This window comes from Triturus cristatus, chromosome 5_1, assembly GCF_964204655.1.
Source record: "Triturus cristatus chromosome 5_1, aTriCri1.1, whole genome shotgun sequence".
NCBI lineage: Eukaryota > Metazoa > Chordata > Amphibia > Caudata > Salamandridae > Triturus > Triturus cristatus.
In genome coordinates this window covers 476,074,239-476,097,358 of record NC_140587.1, presented here as the reverse complement: position 1 = coordinate 476,097,358, position 23,120 = coordinate 476,074,239, and positions in this window count along the sequence as shown.

Sequence of the window (23,120 nt, the reverse complement as noted above, 5' to 3'; positions counted from 1 at the left end):
GAAGGAAGCAAGATCTATGATGTTTTAGCAAAATAAACAAAAGGCAATCCTGTTAAAAGGGGGTGGTATGATGCTAAATGCCAAGACAAAAAAAGGACCCTTTGTAAGTTAAGGTCAAGAGGGCAGGTTGATCAGATTGAGAGAGAAACACATATGTTGCAGCGAACATATACAAAACATTAAAGGAGAAAAACTGAAATATTATAACTAAAATTGGAAAGAAACGCAACAAGAAATTTAAGCTAAGGGCATAAAAATCTGGCAATTAGTGCATCTCAGGAGGGGAAATAAATCGACATAAGGTAGAGTGTCTGGTATCAGAGCAAACATAAAAAGAACACTTTAAACTATTTATGCAATTGGAATGGTAGGGTCTCACGGGATATCTTGAAGGTGGATGAGGAGCTCCTCTATAAAATTACAGTGAATTCCATAAAGGAATTTATAGAAAGACTTTCCTTAATAATGACAGCTAGACCTGATAACCTACCGGCCATAATGATAAAGATAATACTAACTGGTGGAGTAGAGTTTTCTATAGGCTGTTCAGAGAAATAACACCAACAGGAGTAATGCTGGAAAGGTAGAAGGGTGCAATTATCAAACCCATTCATAAAAAAGAGTCATCCTCAGATCCAAGGAATTATAGGTTGATCAGTCTAATGGACTTAGGGGCAAATATTTATGGGAAATTTGTTTTGAGGAAACTTAAGGAATGGACAAATGAGAATGCCTTAATTCCATTACAGCAGGTAGGGGTCAAGGAAGGTCATTTTACTGTGGATCACAATTTTAACTTGTGGTCTATCGCCAAGAAGATAATTGACTGCAAGGGGAACTTGTATTGTTGCATTTTGTTTTCAGGGCAGCCTTTGACCTGGTTAACAGGGATAAATGTATGGAATTATATAGAAACGCTTGGAATCTCAAAAGGGTTATTATGGGAATTAAAATAAGAAAGGGATTGCACAAAGGTTGTGTGTTGGCCCCGACTCTAGTCACACTTTATTTAAGAGATCTAATGGAGGTCTTATTAGGCACAAGGTATTTTTCTCCTAACAATGGGAGGTAGACATTTAACCTGTTTACTTTACACAGATGATCTGGTAATTATGGATAGGACATAGTTGGGCCTCCAGAGGAAACTGGAGGCATTCTCCTGTTATTGCTTGGGAAAGATATTAGTGGTTAATATGGAAAAAAATGTAATGTGATTTGGACTCCAGAAAAAGAGTTTTAAGTGGTATCTGCTTACAACAAAGTTTGAGGAAGTAAACACATACAGATATTTTGGTATGCTTTTCTTTCACCTAACCTAAGTTGGAAAAACCATGATGAAGTAATTAAAGCAAATATCGGCTCAGTATTTACTGCTTTTAAGGCATTGGTTCTAATAAAGTTTTTATATGGAGCCGAAACTTTGTTCCTAAGTGGCATGCAGAACCGGGAGGGCAGTGTTTGAAGCGCATCTTGAACTTACCAAAGTCCTCCATGGTCAAAGCAAAAAGCTGGTGACTGGGATGATATCTTGGTTTAGAGTAGCTCTGAGTTTTTGGTACAGGCGCGCTGGAGTTGGGGGAGGAGAAGGTGGCATAATATTATTGCCGAGTTAGCGGCACTTCATCGCAGCCAAAGTAGCGATAAATGTATCGCCCCATTCACAAGCTGGTGCTAACAGCCCATATCACCAGTTTACCTGCGATAGCAGCAGCAAAAAACATCGCCACAGACGGCCCCGGCAACTAGAGCTGATTAGATACAGAGTAGGCGTTCCCGTGCAAAAAGCCGCGACAACACCACTTCGCAACATTCTCAATGACCAGCCAGATTGGCGATAAGATCCCAAAACAGGTGATAAGGCACATTAGCAGCACAAAATTAACACCTGCTCTTACCTGGTGTAAATTCGGACGACAACCGGCAACAGACAAGGGAGCACAGCCCAGAGCCACACATGAAGAACAACAGATAATCTAGACCAACTGAAAATGCAGCCCAGAGCCCCAATGGAGCAACAACGCAACAACACCCACCGCCACCACCCCCAGCCCCCCGCCCCCCCCGGGACCCAACCCCGGGCACCCCCCTTTGGACAAAGATATTGCACATCAACACTACGAAATCATGAGCCAAACAATTCGCCTGAAGTCCCACAACACCTAACATGCACGTGAGGTCAGAAAAAGGAAAATCACACATCCATCTTAGAATAACCAAATAATCTGTGGAAGAGCCATGGCGGGTCTTCTCAGGACATTCTGTAAGTCACAGCCTGCAAGACAAAATCCTAGATAAGAATGTGTGCTATGCGCTCATCAAAGTAGAGAGAGAGAGCGAAAGAGAGATAGAGATAAAGAGAGAAAGAGGGGGAGAGAGAGAAAGAGAGGGAGAGAGGGAGAGAGAGACAGAGAAAGAGAGAGAGGGAGAGAGGGAGAGCGAGGGAGAGAGAAAGAGAGAAAGAGAGGCCTCACTGCTCACCTGCTGCCACCAGTGTGTCTCAAACCATATGCCGGTACACACTGCAGTCCCCCAGGTCCCTTATCTGAAACAGTTTCCAAAGACATGAATGGCAGAGTCCATACAGTTGCACATGCCATCATCGCTTGCCCACCCCTGCGCACACACGCTGCAGCACCCCAGCCCCACCCACCACCCAGCGGTGATTGTCCACCCCTGCGCAACCAGGACTCACTACTCACCATCCACCACCAGCGTGTCTCCAAGATGGCCCACCATGTGCTGGTGGGAGCTCCAAGTCTGTTGCCCGCGACCATGGCACCCTCCACATCATGCAGCCCTGCACCGCGGGCCACCAGGTCACACACTTGATTCTGGGTCTTGATTTGGCTATGGCAGAGACCATATCAATGCACACGGCATCATCGCAGGCTATACACCCGCTCAGCTCTTGAGCTGCCACTAGCTCTGTGAACCGCGAGGCGATGCCATGTGGCGGTAGGCCCACACTGCCCGCTGGCTCAGGCCTACACTGCGGTCCAGCAGGGCTCACACTAATCCTACCAGTCCAGCCCACCAGGACATCGCATCATCGCAGGCTGCTCACCCGCTCAGCACTTTGGGTGCCCCTACCTCAGTGCACCGAAAGACACCATCCCGTGGCGGTGTGCCTAAGCCTGAAGCAGTGTATCCGGTGCCACCAAGTCTGTGCACCGCAAGCCATGGACCCTTTATGATTGAGACTCGTGGTATGGATGCCATCATGTCACCCCTGGGCACTGGGCAATGTGAGGTGGCACGGCCCTAGGCCCTCATGCATAAATTATAAATACACGGAGACACCCAGTTAGAGAGTGGTAATGGTGTCCAGCACGTGCGCCAGGCCCTTCTTATTGGCAGGGTCACATGTCCTGTGACGCCTGTGCTGGATGGGTGTGGTATGGGTGTGAACCAGCCATGAGGGAGTGGCTGTGGCATGCTGACAATTAGACCTGTGAGCAGCAGATCCCGACAGGGAAGACCTGGGACATGTAGCATTGTCATCGTCCCCTGTGAGCGTAAGTGGAGTGGGCTGTCCTGGTGTATGCAAGTCCAGCGTAAGGGTGTGAACAATGACCCCGGGCTCTGGGCGTGGTCCCGTCCTGGGCTGGACAAAGAAGTAACTAATCGGCAATGTGTCACCGTGTGACCCAAGTCCCACAACATGAGCAACATGGACATAAGGGGGAATCACTGACCCTACATTCATCCATACTTCCACACTTGAAAAATCATAGACATGACACATCTGTGTGAATATCCACTCCCAATTTATGTAGGAATGTTAAAGACTATACATTACTTGTGGACCCCTTACTTAATCATAGCCTCCTGCAGCAGTCCCATAACAAAAGCCTGGGAACGAAATAAGCTACTGAGATAGATCTGACTTCCACGCAAGCTGAACAACCATTGAATAGCGGGGATGGCAACTTTGTATATATGCAAAATAGCCAACCCAATAGGTGCAGCCTTCGTCTAATTTCTTGGAACGTGGCACGCATTTCACAAAGGCTATTGGATGAGGTATGGGTTCAGTATGTCAAAACGTTTGATTTTATTTGCCTACAAGAAACTTGGAGTAGGAATGATTTTTCTCTGGACGGATATAACCCACTAACTGTCCAGGCTGAACCATCACTGGCTGGGAGGGAAAAGGGAGGTTTAGCGACCCTAACCTCGGTACAGTATGAGTCACTAAGAATAGAAAAAATAATTGACTCCCCATGGTTCCAGTTGACCTTGTGTTTTAACCTGATTAATGTACCCATATTATTGGTGAATTGGTACTACAACATCTTTGATACACAGAATACTGACGTTATTGATTCTCTAGATATGGAGATTGTTAAGGTAGCAGGGGAGGTCTCCCCTTTGTGTATTATGTGGGTGGGAGATTTTAACTGCACCTTATGTCAGTATAGTGGGAGTAAGGTCTGTGGGCTAGTAGATACTAATGACCAACCTTTGACTAATTTTAGACATACGACACAGGGTGACGCGTTAAATTCTATTATTGTAGTCATTGATTTACGCATGATTGATACCTTGGCTAGTACCCCAATGGTACAATATCTGACATTTCAGGGGGGGGTTGTGTAAGTACAATCGATTTTATGTTGATCTCTAGCAGGTACACACACCTTTTTGATGATTTTGCGGTCGAACCTAATCCAGCTAGCGACCATAATCCTCTTACTGTATCTCTACACACTGTGGGGCGAAAGGGTAAGGCCTCAAATTGTTTAATTAAATATAGTCATACGGCTAAAATGGGATAAGATCAATCCTCAGAGCTTTGAGAAGTCTATCTTTAAAACTAACCTAACGCATGTGATGACATGTCTAACCGATACATCACAGCCAGACGTGATAATACAGAGTTTTGAAAGTATCTGTGATGGTGTGGCTAAGAACCTGCTTAGGTCAGTGCGAAAAGGTAGTCATCCTGCAATAAGATGGTTGAATACTGAGTGTTCTGCAGTGCAAAATAGATTTAAGAAGGCGCTACAAATAGTTCCTCGTGACAGGGACATGATAAAAGTAGCCAGACCAACTTATAAAAAGGTCATTGAACAGAGAAAGGACGAATTGAGAAATCAGGCCTAGGATGACCTGGAAAGAGCAAGTGCTCAGAAGGATGCTAGGAGTTTCTGGGAGGTGTTAAATCGCCCGCTTTTCAGTAATGAAACGAGGACCATGGATACTAATATAACGGGGGTGGTTTGGGAGGCCCACGTTTCCAATATATTTAACGCAAAGAGTGTTTCCTTAAATGAGTGTGAGGACAACATAACATTTAACCGGCAGACCGCACAACAGCTCAGTTTGTCACTTTCCATGGGTGAAGTAGAGGAGACTTTGAGAAAAGGTATTCCCCTAAAAGCACCAGGGCCAGATGGTGTGCCCTTGGACTTATTAAAAAGTAACCCACATATTTGGGCCCCTTTGTTACTTAATGTTTTTAAAGCTGCGATTGAGGGCCATATTCCATCATCATGGAAAGGAGCAGTGGTGGTGCCAATTTTTAAAAAGGGAAACAGACATGACCTTAAATGCTATAGGCCGATTTCCCTACTAGATGCTTCTTGTAAATTGTTGGGGAGGGTAATCCTTGCACGTCTGGAGACATGGGTCAATGCCTCCGATATCTTTGTAAATACCCAATATGGCTTCAGGAAAGGAAGGGGAACGACTGAACAGTGCCTCAACCTGTCTATGATTATAGGCAAGTACATGAAGGCCAGGGGGGTTTCGATCCATCTGGCCTTCATGGACTTGTCCAGTGCTTTCGACACAGTTTGTTGGGGAAAGCTGTGGACGTTAATGGACACCATGGGATTTGAGGAACCGTTTGTTACTTTGTTGCATAGACTGCATGCAGCTACTACGGTAGTCATCCGGTATGGTCCAGGCGGAGAAAAGACCAAGTCAATACCCTCAACTGAGGGTGTACGCCAGGGATGCATATTGGCTCCCTTTCTATTTTTAATATATACAAACGATTTGGAAAAAATTTTATTACAACAAAAATGTATTTTCCAAGAATAGAAGGCAAACAGGTACCCTTATTGTCCTATGCGGACGATATAGTATTGATGACTTTAACAGCAAACAGCCAACAAAAATATCTGAATGCATTTAAAGAGTTCATGTTAGCATTGGATCTCAAGGTTAATTTTAGAAAATCTTTTATCATGGTTTGTTGTCCAAATAAAACTAAAACACGTAAGTACACTGTAAGTGACATAGTCATTGACAAAGTGTCAAATTTTACTTATTTGGGCAATCTTTTTAATAATAAGTTGAGCTGGGATCACTTGATTACAACACAGTTACAGCAAACTAGCAGAACCATAGAGGGGCTCTTTCGCTTTGACAGCAAACTTGGTCTTAAGCCGATAGCTGAACTGAAAACACTGTATAAATAAAAATGTCTGTCAGTAGCCACCTATGGGGCAGGGGTATGGGGATACCACAAAAGTGCCCAGATTCAAATATTAGAGAACACATTTTTAAAACGCCTCCTATTTATCCCCAGTAGTACTTCTACTTTATTATGTCATTCCGAGGTGGGTTTAGATTATGTGATTGACAGAATTCATGTCTCCCTGTTGCTTTTATGGGTGAAAATGTGGACCTTAGAAGAGCTGTTATTTTTAAGAGGTATTTTAAGAGACTGTATCACAATGCAATGGCGGTTCCATGGTTACGCTATGTCAAGGAAACTTTTTCTAAGATATGCTTTGTAAATTTTCATGAAAACCCGTAGTCTATTCAATCTAATATGAACACGGTAATCAAGAATGCATATCATACTGTTTTAAGTTTGTTTAGTCAGGCTAGTAATACAGTGGAATATGTATCTTTAAAACAACAACAATTTTACTTTTCATCTACTACTCAGGCTCATTCGCGCTTTTTAATGACAAGATTTCGTTTAAATACATTGCATTTTCTTGTGGCTTTTCCAAAACAGAGGGGTTGGTGTGAGAGACTTCCCCCGTGTCGATGTAATAACATAGCCCATCAGAGCACAATGCATCTTATGCTTTTTTGTTTACTTAATAAAGATCCAAGAGCCCGTTTTATTAATCCCATTCTACGGGACATTCGTCCCTGTACTTATCAAGAAGGTTTTGATTACCTGTGGTCATTATCAACCATTACCCTTCGTAGTTCTGTGCTCAGTTTTATCAGAATTGTTCTTTTAATTAGGAAACGTTATGAATCATGAACAAATTTTATTGATTTTATGTAACTCAATATCAATTTTTGTGTACCGTTTGCTAAAACGTTTTGTATTTTAAAATGAATGTACAAACTTTTTTGTAAACTTTTATACATCAGAAGAGGAGTTCAGTCCACAGTCTGATAGCTGTGTCATTGGTGAGCAAACAGAATATGGCAGTCCATGTCGAGGTCCAAGGTGAGTGTCGCAGAGTGCATCGGGGAACAGTGGAAGGTGATGATACAGAGGGCAGAACCAAGCAGAAACAGGCCACATGGTGGAGATGAATGCTACTGCGTCCTTCTGACCACGACGGCAGATTCATCCGCATCTTTGTCCTCTGCTGTTGCATGTGCCTCACATGTGGGTGGTGGTATTATGTCTCCAGCACTGTGTGGCAGTGACACCTCAGGGCCCAGAGGTGGAATATCTGCCGCACTGTGTGGCACTGACACATCAGGGGCCGGAGATGTGGATGGGGTGGTAGCAGCAGCATTAATCAGCGCCGGGACTTGTGGCAGCAATGCCATGAGGAACGTCTTTAGGGCATTGAGGGACCCAGGTACCTCTCGCTGGTGTGCAGCCGTGGCAGCCGCTCTTTCCGCCTGTGTCCACTCCATGTTCTCCATGATCCTCCGCATGTGTCCCAACTCCCGAGCGAGCTCGCTGGAGGCACTCTGACTAGACAGTAGTTCTTGTCGCAGAGTCAGGACTCTAGCAATGTCAGCCATGGTTCGTTGGAGAGCATGGAGCGGACTCTGGGTGTCCGTTAGGGACTGTGAGTGGTCCCTGATGGGACTTAGACACCCACATATGGTATCTAGTTTGGCTGCCATGTGGTCGATCCCCACGTGCACCTGTTCAGCCAGCTTCTCCTGGCACCACAACACACGGCGTTGGAAGGCCATGTGTTCGTCGTGGGGGTCCTGGGAGGCAGCCGTGGTGGTGGGTGCTGCCTGTTGTGTGTTCTGTGCAGGGGATGGGTTCTACTCGTAGCAGCTGGGCTGCCCTGCTCCTGCAGAGGCTCTCCACAATGTGATGGTGGGCGTCGGAGTCAAAGGTGTGGTGGTCTTCTTCGTCATCAGAGAAGAGGGGTTCGGATTGCTCTTGGTGGGAGTTGGGGGTCTGAGGCATGGTTTGTTCGCAGATGTTCTCTTTTTAATTGTGCATGTGTGCCATTGTGCCCATCTCCCTCCAGTCCATGGTCATTATTCACCCTGTTGCTGTTGTGTCTGGCCATGTTGAGCAGTGTCCGGGCCCCCAACTCCTGCCACCGTCTCCCCACTGATGACTGTGGACACCATTTCCTCCATCTTGTCCAGCTCCTCCTGTGGCGCGGGACTCCCACCTCCAGTCTGCATTGCTGCCTCCCGATTGCGCTTCACATCATTCCAGCGCCTCTTGACCTCTTCCATTGACCTCTTCAGCACTCTGACTGCATTCACCTTGTCCAGGATGGACTGCCATATTCCACTTTTAGTTGCCAGTGACACAGTGGAGGTGACGAACAGTAGTTGATGATGTTCCACCACCTCAGTTATCAGGAAACTGTTTTCCTGCGGACTGAACCGCGTCTTCCTCTTCTTCTTGTCCTTGCCCTTCCGTAACCCCAGGGTCCCAGGCTGGTCTTCCGGGGGGCTTGTGGGGTTCTGGTTGTCCTCTGTACTTGCTCTGGCTACCTCCATTGTGCTTCGCTGTGCTTTTTTCTACTTTTATGGTGCATTTACCCGCATGACACGTGGGAATTACAGGCCTGTGGCTGGTTTTCGCTGATTTTTGTATCGCGATTGGCATCATCGCTACTATTTTCGCACTTGTGTTTTGCGTTTTTGTGGCATCGCTTTGATTTTAACGAGTTCATTTGACGTGAGACTATCGCATAGTACCGCTGTGTTGGGAATACCACGTTAACACGGCGTTGTTTTCCCACGATAGACTGCGATATGCAAAGTTGCGCTAAGCTAATTTTACGATGTTTATCACACATGCTTGAGAATATCCCCCTGAGATTTTAGGTACGTGTTAAGCAAGAAGGCCATTATTCATTTGGGGGATACTTGGCGTAATCAGTGCTCATTCCCGTATTTGTCTTCTTTGAGTAATTATGAAATGAAACAGGACATTTTGTGATACAGGATTGGTTTTATACAGGTGATATGACTTTTTTTAAGTGAGAAAGGTTGAGTTTGTAATTGTGGGCTGCAGAAGAAAAATGCTAAAACTTGCATATTTGACTGGACTGTTTCTATTCTTTGAAGGAAAGATGAAGAATTTGATAGCAATTGTAATGTAGAATTGGGTTTTTAATCATTGTGAAACTTGGAAAATCTTATTTAATGTTCGGTTTCATGATTTAGTATGTGCAATTGGGTGATTTCTATTGTCAGTGAAGTGTAAGTTACAGATCAACATTGTGAAGGAATATAGAATGGTTAAATTGATGGGGTTATTTGAAGTAAAGAACAGTGGTTTTAAATGGATAATTTAATATTTTCGAATGTTTATTTTTAAAATATTTTGTATGTTTAACAGATGATGGTCCAAATAAACATTGTTGTTGTTTAATTATGGGGAAGTACATGAAGGCCAGGGGTGTTTCGATCCATCTGGCCTTCATGGACTTGTCTAGTGCCTTCAACACAGTGTCTAGTGCCTTCGACACAGTGTGTCGAGGAAAGCTGTGGGCATAAATGGACACTATGGGATTTGAGGAATCGCTTGTCACCCTGCTGCGTAGATTGCATGCAGCTACCTCTGTAGCCATCCGGTATGGCCCAGGTGGCGAAAAGACCAAGCCAATTGCCACAACTGAGGGCGTACGCCAGGGTTATATATTGCCTTCATTCCTATTCTTAATATATACAAATGGTCTGGAATTTTTTTTCTTACAACAAAGATTGGACTTTCCAAGAATAGATGGTAAACAGGTACCCTTATTGTCCTATGCGGACGACACAGTGCTGATGACTTTAACGGCAAACAGCTTACAACAAGCATTGGCATAGCCAATAGGTCTCGCCTTCGGGACCTTATAAGTGTTTAGCCATGCAACAGTTGCATAACTAAATACTTATAAGGTCCCAAAAGCGAGACCTATTGGCTATGCAAAGCGGCTGTGTGGCCGCGAAAGTGAAAGTGATCGCGATCACGATCAAACATCAAAGTGAAAGTAATCGTGGCAAAGTGTGGCGCCCGCGCACATGCACTGTAGCTCTAGGCTGGCCTGGTAGCACTTTTTGGAGCCCTCTCAATAAGTCCCGCCAGACCAGCGCATGCGCTGGTTCAGGCGAGACCTAAAAATGTTTGAATGCTTATAATGAGTTCATATCAGGCTTGGATCTTAAGGTCAACTTTAGTTAATCTTTTATCATGGTGTGTAGCCCAAATAAAACTAAAACGCGTAATTATATGGTCAATCACACAGCTATTGACAAAGTATCAAATTTCACTTATTTGGGGAATCTTTTTAATAAAAAGTTGAGCTGTGATCACTTGATTACTTCTAGATTGCAACAAAATAGTAGAACCATAGAGGGGCTTTTCCGATTTGCCAGTAAACTTGTCCATAAGCCGATAGCTGAAATGAAAATACTGTACAAATCCAAATGCCTGTCAGTAGCCACCTATGGGGCAGGGGTATGGGGATATCATAAAAGTGTCCAGATTCAAATATTGGAGAATACATTTTTAAAACGCCTCCTATCTCTCCCTAGCAGTTCTCCAACATTATTGTGCCATTCTGAGGTGGGTTTAGAATATGTGAGTGACAGAATCCATTTTTCCCCATTGTTTTTATGGGGGAAAATTTGGACCTCAGAAGATCTGTTATTTTGAAGAGGCATTTTAAGAGTCTTCATGAACCTTGACAATGCAATGGCGGTTCCAGGGTTACGCTTTGCCAAGGAAACTTTTCATAAGATAGGCCTTGATAATTTTTATGAAAACCCGGAGTCTATCCAACCTAATATGAAGATGGTCATTGACAATGCATATCATACTGTTTTCAGTTTGTCTAAACAGGATAGTAATACAGTGGAATATGTAGCTTTGAAACAACAACACTTCTACTTGTCTTTTACCACTCAGGTTCATTGGCTTTTTTTAATGATGAGATTTTGTTTAAATGCACTGTACTTCCTTGTGGCTTTTCCAAAACAGGGGGGGGTGGTGTGAGAGACTTCCCGCTTGCCGATGTAATAATGCAGCCCAACAGAGCACAATGCATTTTATGCTTTTTTGTTCACTTTACAAAGACCCAAGAGCCCGCTTCATTAAACCAATTTTACAGGATTTTCGCCCCTGTACTTACAAAGAAGGTTTCGAATATCTGAGGTCATTATCAACTGCCACTATTTGCAGCTCTGTGCTCAGTTTTATTAGAATTGCTCTTTTAATCAGGAAACAATATGAGTTATGAATAGATTTTTTGTTTTTTATCTATCTTGCTGCTAACTTTTGTGTATTGTCAGCTAAAACCTTCTGTATTTTAAAACATTTTGTATTTTAAAATGAACATATGAATTTCTTGTAAACTTTTATGATTCTTTTGAATCGAATAAAGTTAATTGAACTGAACTATTTAATGTTCAGTTTCATGATGTTTAGTATGTGCAATTGGGTGATTTCTATTGTCAGTGAAGTGTTAGTTACAGATCAACATTGTGAAGGAATATAGAATAGTTAACTTGATGGGGCTATTTGAAGTAAAGAACAGTGGTTTTAACTGGATATTTTAATATTTTGGAATGTATATTTTTAAAATGTTTTGTATGTTTAACAGATGATGGTCCAAATAAACATTGTTGTTGTTGACAATATACCAATGCCATGGGAATTTAAATGTTACCTCTGGACTGCAGAACAAGGAAAAACATGGCTTCAAGCCCACATATATAGGTTCACTGCTACAGCTTTTAAATATTATTAAATATGCCACCCCTAAGTAGGCTTTGTAGCTCACAAAGTAGGCTATCTAGTATTTAAAGTGGTACATACCATAATTTAATGTTGGCATGGACCCTGGTATTAAGACCAGTGCAGTTCACTCTCCTTTTGGTTTATGATGATATGACTTATGGAAGCAGAGTGAAGTCCCCCTTCATATTTGTACCTTCCCCAATTGATTTTTTATGTACCTAAATGACTAGCCCCCAAAAGCTATTTTCATTTTGAAAGGCTGTATATGCTTGTTTCAGATAAACAAATAATTATGCTCTCTTTGGCTTTGGGATAAGCTACAAGGATGGTTCCACCTATATTTATAATATTTATAAAAAAATCTAAATCACTGGGGAAGTCTGATTTTCATAAATGTTTCAGAAAAGTAACTAGAAGGCCCACCACAACATCGGACCAGCATACCTAAAGAACTGCCTCTCCTTCCATGCACCCAAGAGAAACCTCCGATCAGTCAACCTCTCTCTGGCCACCATCCCATGCATCCCACGCATCTATAAGACAAGAACAGTAGCCCTACACTGGTCCAGTTAAGGAAGGACCTCAATACCTTGCTCTTCAGATGACTCCAGCACTCAACGGAGCTCTACCTCCCCCCAGCGCCTTGAGACCCTCACGGGTGAGTATCTGCACTTTACAAACCCCCTGATTGATTTATCTTTTTTCGATAGTCAGCATGCTAGGAAAGGTGAATATTTATTGTATTTATTGTCAGAGTTGACACCTCAATCTTATTTTTTAGTCTACAAGGGTTTTTCAGTGCCACCAGTTTTCAAACACCATTGGTATCTGAAAAAAGTCAGAGGTGTTGGACGCTTTGTCCGCTGGGCATGACACACTCAGTATGCTTCTACAGCTGGGTGTGACCAGATGGGGCTCTTATCTGCTGGGTGTGATACAGGGTGCGATTCGAACAGTTAGGGAAAAAGATTTGGACCTGGGTGACTAGGTGTAACATGTGTTTGGCTAAGAGGGGCTTGTTGTTGTCGAGTTATTCTTTTTTTAATGAACTATTGTTATTTTCTTTGTCCTAGAGCCAATATTGACAGACTATCAGGCTCACTTAGTCCGTGTACCATGCAGCGCTTTCCCTGGGCACAAGATAGCATGCACTAGGAGTGGGCTAAGGATTTTTTTTCTGCCCGTTTCTTAGGTGTTGGTCACTTGGACCACTGGGCATGACACAGATGGTGCGCTTAGCCCCTGGTTATGATACAAGGTGCGATTGCTATTGTGAGGTATAAGTGTGATGTAGTGGTGCTGTTAAATTCCTGAAAACCTTGTTTTGTTCTAAGTTTGGTGTTCTTGTCGATGAACCAATGTTTCCTATGAAGCTGCTGCTATTTGTCGCCAACTGTAACTGATGCAGAAGTAAATATCGTTTCAGATACCGTTTTCATTGACAAATTGCACTTTTCCTATGTTGCAGCCCTTCATATGCATTGTCATTTGTGTTTATGAAATGTTCATGTTGAATTGTTGATGCAGCTGTACATGGCGCTGAGATGGTAGTTACATAATTAATAGCAGTAAACCCCAGTGTATATTTTCCCCCGATACAGATCGAAACCAGAGAGCTCCTAAAACAAAGAAGCTAAGGTATTGTGACATCTAAAACTACCAGAATTATCATGGAGACAACATTAAAACACATGCAAAACCCGTTCCCCACACAGGCTAAAAGACTTAATAAGGTTTGCCAAGGATGGCAGGCACACTAACATACTTGAACACATGAGAACACACATACAAATCAAATACACAGTCCAGAAGAAAGATAAGAGAGAGGCATTATTAGATCTATGGGCAATCTTTGTGGTGGCCCAGATCAACAATCCTGCACTACAGATATCAAGCAAGGCGTCAGCATCTCCCCCACAGTATGCAGGTATGGAGGTGCTCTCACATGCTCTCCCCACATTAGGATACTCTAATCTGCCAGTTTAAGAAGTCAGTTATCCCTCCCACAAAACAATGATCAGGTAGGCCCAGACATGAGAGACGAACAAGTCCAAGCTGAGCAACCCCAGTCAGGTGCTAGGTTTCCAAGAAGTTTGACCCCCCCATCCATTGCACCCGACACATAGAACCCCAGAATGCGTGGAGAACATGTACCCTCACTGATTTAGTGGAGCACACACAAGTGACATGGAGGTTTGCAGCAGTTTTAGACAGTGATACAGCTAGCACGAGTGAGGAAGAGAGCCACAGTACACCAGGATCCGATGACGAGGGTGGAGCTACATGACCTGCCCAGGTAGACAAGGAAACAACAGAGAGTGAATTTGAGGGCAAAGTCCAACCAAAAGGAACACTGCATAGCTCAGAGCAAAGGAGGCAATTTAGACAGGATGTTAAAGAAAGGCATGAGCTAAGGAGGGAGAGAGAAAGAGCTTGCACCCAGAAAGCACAGCGAGAACACAGATCATCACACCCCCTACATGAGTAGTCAGTGGTAGAATTAGATGAGAGACTTTTGGCTGGGATCCGAGCCTCACCAATTTTTTAAAGGAGGAGAGGGGATGACCGGGATATCAGGGACCAAGGTATCCTGGTTCTGGCCCAACCAAGAAATAGGAAAAACAGGGTGGCACCTTTACGCGTGCACGAGGGGAGCAGGAATGAAGACATGCACTGCTCCACCCGATCCCACACTATTGATGGACTGACCCCAAGGGAGATAGTGGCCAGAGAGTAAGGTGAGACCTTTGCATGGCCATTCTGTCACCTGCTAACCCACTGGACTGAGGGAAAAGAACAGTACAATAGCCTCTGGCCGAAAGAGGAATCCTTTGAGCCAGAGGACATGGCCATCGAGGAAGACTGCATTCAGCATAGAGGAGATCCCAAGTAGAACTTCCACTACATGCAGGAATGCCTAAAATAATGGGAACACCATGTTGAGGAAAAACCAGTAGAGTTACCCAAAGCAAAGATGTACCCGCTGCTACAGAACGGCACATCAGTGGTCATCTATATGGCGTGGGCTCAAATGGACAAGGAAGGGCTAAGGACAAAGTTATCACTATTGCTGGATGGAGTGGGGAAATGGATCTCATGCTTTAACCATGGGAATAAACCTAGCAATAGGCAATATCAAAAGTCTGCTCACTAGTTTTCTCAGAGTGCAGACCAACATGGTGTTCTCCCGAGCTCACATCCCATCAATTACGCTGACAAACACTGTGCATGACTGGCCGCATTCAATTCATAAAGGCACTGAATATGGGCAGCCCTGAGGGAGATGTTCCTTAATGTAGGAAGGTTAATGGCAGAGACTATGAAGCTAGGTGAGACAATAGTTGATTTTCTGGATGGGAATAGGGAACGAGGTGGACAGGAGACAGGAGAGCCATTGACTGACAAAGGCCCACAAGTTGCTCTCTTTTACAATATTCTTAAAAGGGGGCTGCCCACCGAGATACACAGTGGATTGGACAGCATTGTTTGGTTAGACAGTAGGCCCTTGCAGGAGATAAAAGCCCATATATTGCATTACCACAAAAAGAAACATGGAGTATAGAGAAAAACAGGAGCAAGCCCAGAGTGATGCCGCCAAATTGGTCCAACACAAATTGAAAATGATAGCTCTTGAGGGGGGCATATTGACTGTGAACGTGAAGATGCCTTCAGTCTTAAAAGGGGCTCCCCAACAAAGCCCCAGAGGCTTTTAACCTAGGTATAGCGGCAGAAACCAGGGAGATTGGCAGCAATCAGACCTAAGGAAATGTTACTAATGCCAAAGGATGGGCCACCTGGCAGACGATGCCGGTTAAAAGCATTCCATGAACAGAGATTGACGGGTCAGGGTCAGCCAGCACAAAATCCTAATCTACAAAACCAAGCCCAGGGAAATCGGAATACACCTTACATTAAGCCACAAGGAGGCCAGTCAGCTACCGCCTCCCCAACAGGGATAAGGTAGTTGGACAAACACGTGGCAACAGCAACTGCAGACATGGAACTCAGCCCAACCGGAACTGGGGCCCAGCCTTGGCCGGGAGAGGTAACTGTCTGGGAAGGTAATGTCTTCACACAAACACATAATCTAAATGCGCAGTGAGATAAAAACCCAGAGTAAAATACCACCCATTCAACCACATCCCACGAATTAACTGTACCAAAGCAAAAAGAAGGACCAATGAGACATCAATTGCAATACAAACAGGTACTTGCATCTGGGGATTCAAGGCTTCTATATGTGTTCTGCTGATTGGGTATCCTCACTAAAGTAAGCCGTCAAGGATGCCTGCAGGAGCCAAGGCCCACTCTGAGGCTGATCCCCGGGTGGGGTTGGGGGGCCATGCCCCAGGAGGAGGGCAGGCTTATGAGGGGGGTGTGGCTCCCAGATCAAGTAGTTGAAAAGCAGGCTCCTATGTCACCGCATCCAAAGTCAAATGGGACGGGTTCCAATAACCAGGTCAAAAGGTCCCCATTCTCAGACATATGGCATGTAGATCCAACAGCAGCCCCAAAAGCTAGACGCCTCCAGCCACATAGAGGCTCCCTTTTAGTTTAAAAAAAGTGTCCTCAAATGGAAGGATACTGGATTCCCCTGTGCCTGGGATAGTGAAGATTCCACAACCTCCAAGGCGCACGCTCAAAAGTCAATAAGTTACGAGGTACCCACATAGCACCAAGTCAGTTGAGAGGTTCCTCAGGTAAGCCAGATGTCCTGGAGTTGAAAGGCAGTCCCAGTCCAGTCATCACCCCTAGGCAAAATACCACAAAGGTTCCCGGCCTTGGCCTCCCCACTTTCTTATGAGCTTGGCGATGTTTTCTGCTCTTTTCTTTGGATTTTTCAAATATCCGAGGTCTGGTCACCATGCCATACTCCTCCAAAAAAAGCAACAGGAGCATGCACTCTAGTTGGAAGTCTCTAGTTACAAGCCAGGAACCGCAGATCCAAACACGACTGAGGAGACGTGGTCCGAAGGAGAGGGGGGGTGCCTGGGAGACGGGAGGCCTAAAAAAAAGAAGCCTCTAGAGAAAGAGGTCTGCAATCAAACCACCAAGTGCACCACCTTTCAGATGCCGCGCCATTACCCAAATGTGGATCCAAAGTGTGTGAACCAAACTTACAAACTTCAATGTGAATTATTTTGATCAAACTGTTGAACAAAAATCAATCGTACTGGATGCTGTGAGTGGGAAAATCAATAGATATCTTAATACTGCCCTCACACACTCGAAAGTGTCATGCTTCATCAAAGGGCCGCATCATACACCCAGGTGCAGACCAACACCTTGGGTGGAGCGCAATTTTTTAGAACAGATGATGAAGGAAAGTGGTGAGGGTAAGGTATAGTGAAAAAAGACAGACAGAACAGACACAAAAGTGTAATTCTGACAAAGAGGAAACAAGTAGTCTCCTGGAGAAAGGGACCAAAAGAAGTGCAGAAAAAGATATAAAACTGTCTCGAGGTTAACCCTCAAACTTTATTCTTGTCAACCTCTGGCAGGATTAAAATAAACAAAATGGGGTATTCAGGGCAGGTAACGACCCTACAATCCCCACTGCTAAAACCAACATGTTTCTGCCAGTTTTCTATGTGCCCAACCGGATCACTCTGGCATTCATCAGGATGTTGGTCCCTATTGTTTGGTCTATACCGCTACTCGGGTATTATTTACCTTTTATAATCGGGGTATTACCCCAGCGTCACTCTATTTTGGAATTTCCAAGAGGATATACATATCTACAACAAGAGAAAAGAAAAGAAAAAAGCGGATCATGATTCCCAATCTCGTCCTTCTTATAATTATTCGTAATTCTCATTGTATTCCCCACGCATCCATTAACGTGATACATAATCTTCATTGCAGCCTAATCTTCTAACAAACCCATAACCCCGTACCAGTGGACACCACAACCCACACGGACCACTCCACCAAGTGTTCAAGTGTCAGATCCTTCTATATGTGTATATACAGATCTTAAGCTTTAAAAGTGGTACATATCTACCCTCGTGTCTCTCTTTGGATCCTCCAAGAGGAAAATCACGTGTTATTAGTCAGTCTAATCAACAATAGTGTCCAACGCCCAATGGGAATTTATATGCTCACAAGAGTTTACGAGTCCTGCTCTGAACCCGGGACAGCGGGGGAGGGTGCTCTTGTCGTCACACTCTGGATAGAAACGGGGCATTGCTATCAATGTAATCGTTAACGTAAAGATAATTTCTCACTCCATTATCTTAACCACGCAGACCAGTCCCCTTATTTGGCCCAAACCCCGTCTCACACATGCTCCCTTCACTGTTCCACTTGTCCACAGTCAAGGTACTCAAGGCACTAAGGAGTATGGCGGGATAGCCCAACAACTCTCAAGCCTCAAAAAACTTTTTTGCAAAGCAAGATATCACATCGGCACTTACTACTCCAAAAAGACACTGTCTCCTTTCTCCCCTCGTCCGTCCTCCAACGATACGGGTGCCCCGCAGCAAGCCCCTATTTAAAGAGCCGGTATTTTCATACACGCTAATCCCTGATCGCTCTGTCTGTGCCTTACCCATCGTGCTCTCTGCTTCTCCGACATAGAAAGAGGCCCTCATATCTATCTCGCCCGATAAAACTATCATGGCGGCCATTTTTGTAGTTCCTAATATCCTCTAATCCTGCCTCAATGAAATAGCAGGAATGTTCTTATGGGCTAGGAAAAGTGTGTTTTTCTTCAATGTGCTTACATTTAGAACACTTCAATGGGTAAGCTGTATAGTTTTTCTCCCATAATGTATTAATAGAATTATTCAACGAAGTGAATCAACCTACTCGTTCATCATCTGCCCCTGGATAAATACCCATTCAATATTTCCCTGACTCGAATTCATTGTTGCATGATTCCATATAATTGGAACCAAGGGATTCCATCGTTTAATCCTGTGGTGTGACTCTTCAAACGTTCTACCCATCTCTGTTCTCTCATTAGAAGGAAACTCGGGATGTCACTTGTGTTTGGTGGTATGAATGGTTTATCCACCACTACCCATCTCAGGTCCTTCTCATTATGTTTATTCTCAAGAAAGTGGGCAGTCAGTCTCGTATTGGACTTACCACAGCGTATGGTACTCATGTGTTCCAAAATACGAACTTTTATTTTCCGAGTCGTCATGCCAACGTATAGTAATTCACAAGGGCACTTCAATACATAAATCACATTTTCAGTATTGCACGTGGTGTGTTGTCTTAATTCCCAGGGACTATTCAGACCAATATCAATATTTTTCCCATTTATTGACAGGGGACAAGCTCTGCAATAACCACAAGCATAATGCCCAACTACTGGTGGTAAAAGCTGATGGCCACTACGCAGACTACCTACGTCCCTATCTGGTCTCAGGCGTGTGTTCACAATCATGTTCTTAATGCTTGCCCTTTTCTTGAATGAGAACAAGGGGACAGGTTGGTTCAGCCCATTAGAATTTAGAATCTGCCATTTCTTCTGGATGATTTTTTTAAGGTGATTCGAGAATGTGTTATATGTAGTTACACAAATACTCCTTTCCATTGTCTCTCTGGTGTTAGTTTCTAGTACCACTTTTAAAGCTTAAGATCTGTATATACACATATAGAAGGATCTGACACTTGAACACTTGGTGGAGTGGTCCGTGTGGGTTGTGGTGTCCACTGGTACGGGGTTATGGGTTTGTTAGAAGATTAGGCTGCAATGAAGATTATGTATCACGTTAATGGATGCGTGGGGAATACAATGAGAATTGCGAATAATTATAAGAAGGACGAGATTGGGAATCACGATCCGCTTTTTTCTTTTCTTTTCTCTTGTTGTAGATATGTATATCCTCTTGGAAATTCCAAAATAGAGTGACGCTGGGTTAATACCCCGATTAAAAAGGTAAATAATACCCGAGTAGCGGTATAGACCAAACAATAGGGACCAACACCCTGATGAATGCCAGAGTGATCCGGTTGGGCACATAGAAAACTGGCAGAAACATGTTGGTTTAGCAGTGGGGATTGTAGGGTCGTTACCTGCTCTGAATACCCCATTTTGTTTATTTTAATCCTGCCAGAGGTTGACAAGAATAAAGTTTGAGGGTTAACCTCGAGACAGTTTTATATCTTTTTCTGCACTTCTTTTGGTCCCTTTCTCCAGGAGACTACTTGTTTCCTCTTTGTCAGAATTACACTTTTGTGTCTGTTCTGTCTGTCTTTTTTCACTATACCTTACCCTCACCACTTTCCTTCATCATCTGTTCTAAAAAATTGCACTCCACCCAAGGTGTTGGTCTGCACCTGGGAGTATGATGCGGCCCTATGATGAAGCATGACACTTTCGTAGGTAGTCTGCGTAGTGGCCATCAGCTTTTACCACCTGTAGTTGGGCATTAGGCTTGTGGTTATTGCAGAGCTTGTCCCCTGTCAATAAATGTGAAAAATATTGATATTGGCCTGAATAGTCCCTGGGAATTAAGACAACACACCACATGCAATACTGAAAATGTGATTTATGTATTGAAGTGCCCTTGTGAATTACTATACGTTGGCATGACGACTCGGAAAATAAAAGTTCGTATTTTGGAACACATGAGTACCATACGCTGTGGTAAGTCCAATATGAGACTGACTGCCCACTTTCTTGAGAATAAACATAATGAGAAGGACCTGAGATGGGTAGTGGTGGATAAACCATTCATACCACCAATCACAAGTGACATCCCGAGTTTCCTTCTAATGAGAGAACAGAGATGGGTAGAACGTTTGAAGAGTCACACCACAGGATTAAACGATGGAATCCCTTGGTTCCAATTATATGGAATCATGCAACAATGAATTCGAGTCAGGGAAGTATCGAATGGGTATTTATCCAGGGGCAGATGATGAATGAGTAGGTTGATTCACTTCGTTGAATAATTCTCTTAATACATTATGGGAGAAAAACTATACAGCTTACCCATTGAAGTGTTCTAAATGTAAGCACATTGAAGAAAAACACACTTTTCCTAGCCCGTAAGAACATTCCTGCTATTTCATTGAGGCAGGATTAGAGGATATTAGGAACTACAAAAATGGCCGCCATGATAGTTGTATCGGGCGAGATAGATCTGAGGGCCTCTTTCTATGTCGGAGAAGCAGAGAGCACGATGGGTAAGGCACAGACAGAGCGATCAGGGATTAGCGTGTACGAAAATACCGGCTCTTTAAATACGGGCTTGCTGCGAGGCACCCGTATCGTCGGAGGACTGACGAGGGGAGAAAGGAGACAGTGTCTCTTTGGAGTAGTAAGTGCCGATGTGATATCTTGCTTTGCAAAAAAGTTTTTTGAGGCTTGAGAGTTGTTGGGCTATCCCGCCATACTCCTTAGTGCCTTGAGTACCTTGACTGTGGACAAGTGGAACAGTGAAGGGAGCATGTGTGAGACGGGGTTTGGGCCAAATAAGGGGACTGGTCTGCATGGTTAAGATAATGGAGTGAGAAATTATCTTTACGTTAACGATTACATTGATAGCGATGCCCCGTTTCTATCCAGAGTGTGACGACAAGAGCACCCTCCCCCGCTGTCCCGGATTCAGAACAGGACTCGTAAACTCTTGTGAGTATATAAATTCCCATTGGGCGTTGGACACTATTGTTGATTAGACTGCCTAATAACACGTGATTTTCCTCTTGGAGGATCCAAAGAGAGACACGAGGGTAGATATGTACCACTTTTAAAGCTTAAGATCTGTATATACACATATAGAAGGATCTGACACTTGAACACTTGGTGGAGTGGTCCGTGTGGGTTGTGGTGTCCACTGGTACGGGGTTATGGGTTTGTTAGAAGATTAGGCTGCAATGAAGATTATGTATCACGTTAATGGATGCGTGGGGAATACAATGAGAATTGCGAATAATTATAAGAAGGACGAGATTGGGAATCACGATCCGCTTTTTTCTTTTCTTTTCTCTTGTTGTAGATATGTATATCCTCTTGGAAATTCCAAAATAGAGTGACGCTGGGGTAATACCCCGATTAACAAGGTAAATAATACCCGAGTAGCGGTATAGACCAAACAATAGGGACCAACACCCTGATGAATGCCAGAGTGATCCGGTTGGGCACATAGAAAACTGTCAGAAACATGTTGGTTTTAGCAGTGGGGATTGTAGGGTCGTTACCTGCCCTGAATACCCCGTTTTGTTTATTTTAATCCTGCCAGAGGTTGACAAGAATAAAGTTTGAGGGTTAACCTCGAGACAGTTTTATATCTTTTTCTGCACTTCTTTTGGTCCCTTTCTCCAGGAGACTACTTGTTTCCTCTTTGTCAGAATTACACTTTTGTGTCTGTTCTGTCTGTCTTTTTTCACTATACCTTACCCTCACCACTTTCCTTCATCATCTGTTCTAAAAAATTGCGCTCCACCCAAGGTGTTGGTCTGCACCTGGGTGTATGATGCGGCCCTATGATGAAGCATGACACTTTCGAGTGTGTGAGGGCAGTATTAAGATATCTATTGATTTTCCCACTCACAGCATCCAGTACGATCTTATATGGTTTTTGATTGCTTCTCTGTCGTGTGTGATTAAGTATATTTGAGGGATTCAGAGACAGTCTTATCCCTCGTCTTACCTTTATTGTGTTTTTTGACCAAAAATCAATATCAGAGACCTGCTACGTTCAATCCCAAAATATGTATTTTGCACTTCTATGTGCCTGCTGTCTAGATTGGGTGCTGCCACAACCATGTCACTTATGATTACACTAACCCAAATACTAGCATTCCACATGCACTACACAGCACCCTGTAACACAACAGGTGGTATCAGCACATGACCCCCGTGGGCTGTAAGACATCAGCCATGTGTTACTTCTGTTCACTGATACCGCATGCAGTAGGTGCAGATAGAGGTTACTCCTCCCAAGAGTTAGCCCCTGAAAAAGCAAAATGCCTTTTCAACTTATACCTAATCAGAATCAGGGCCAAAATCCAGCTC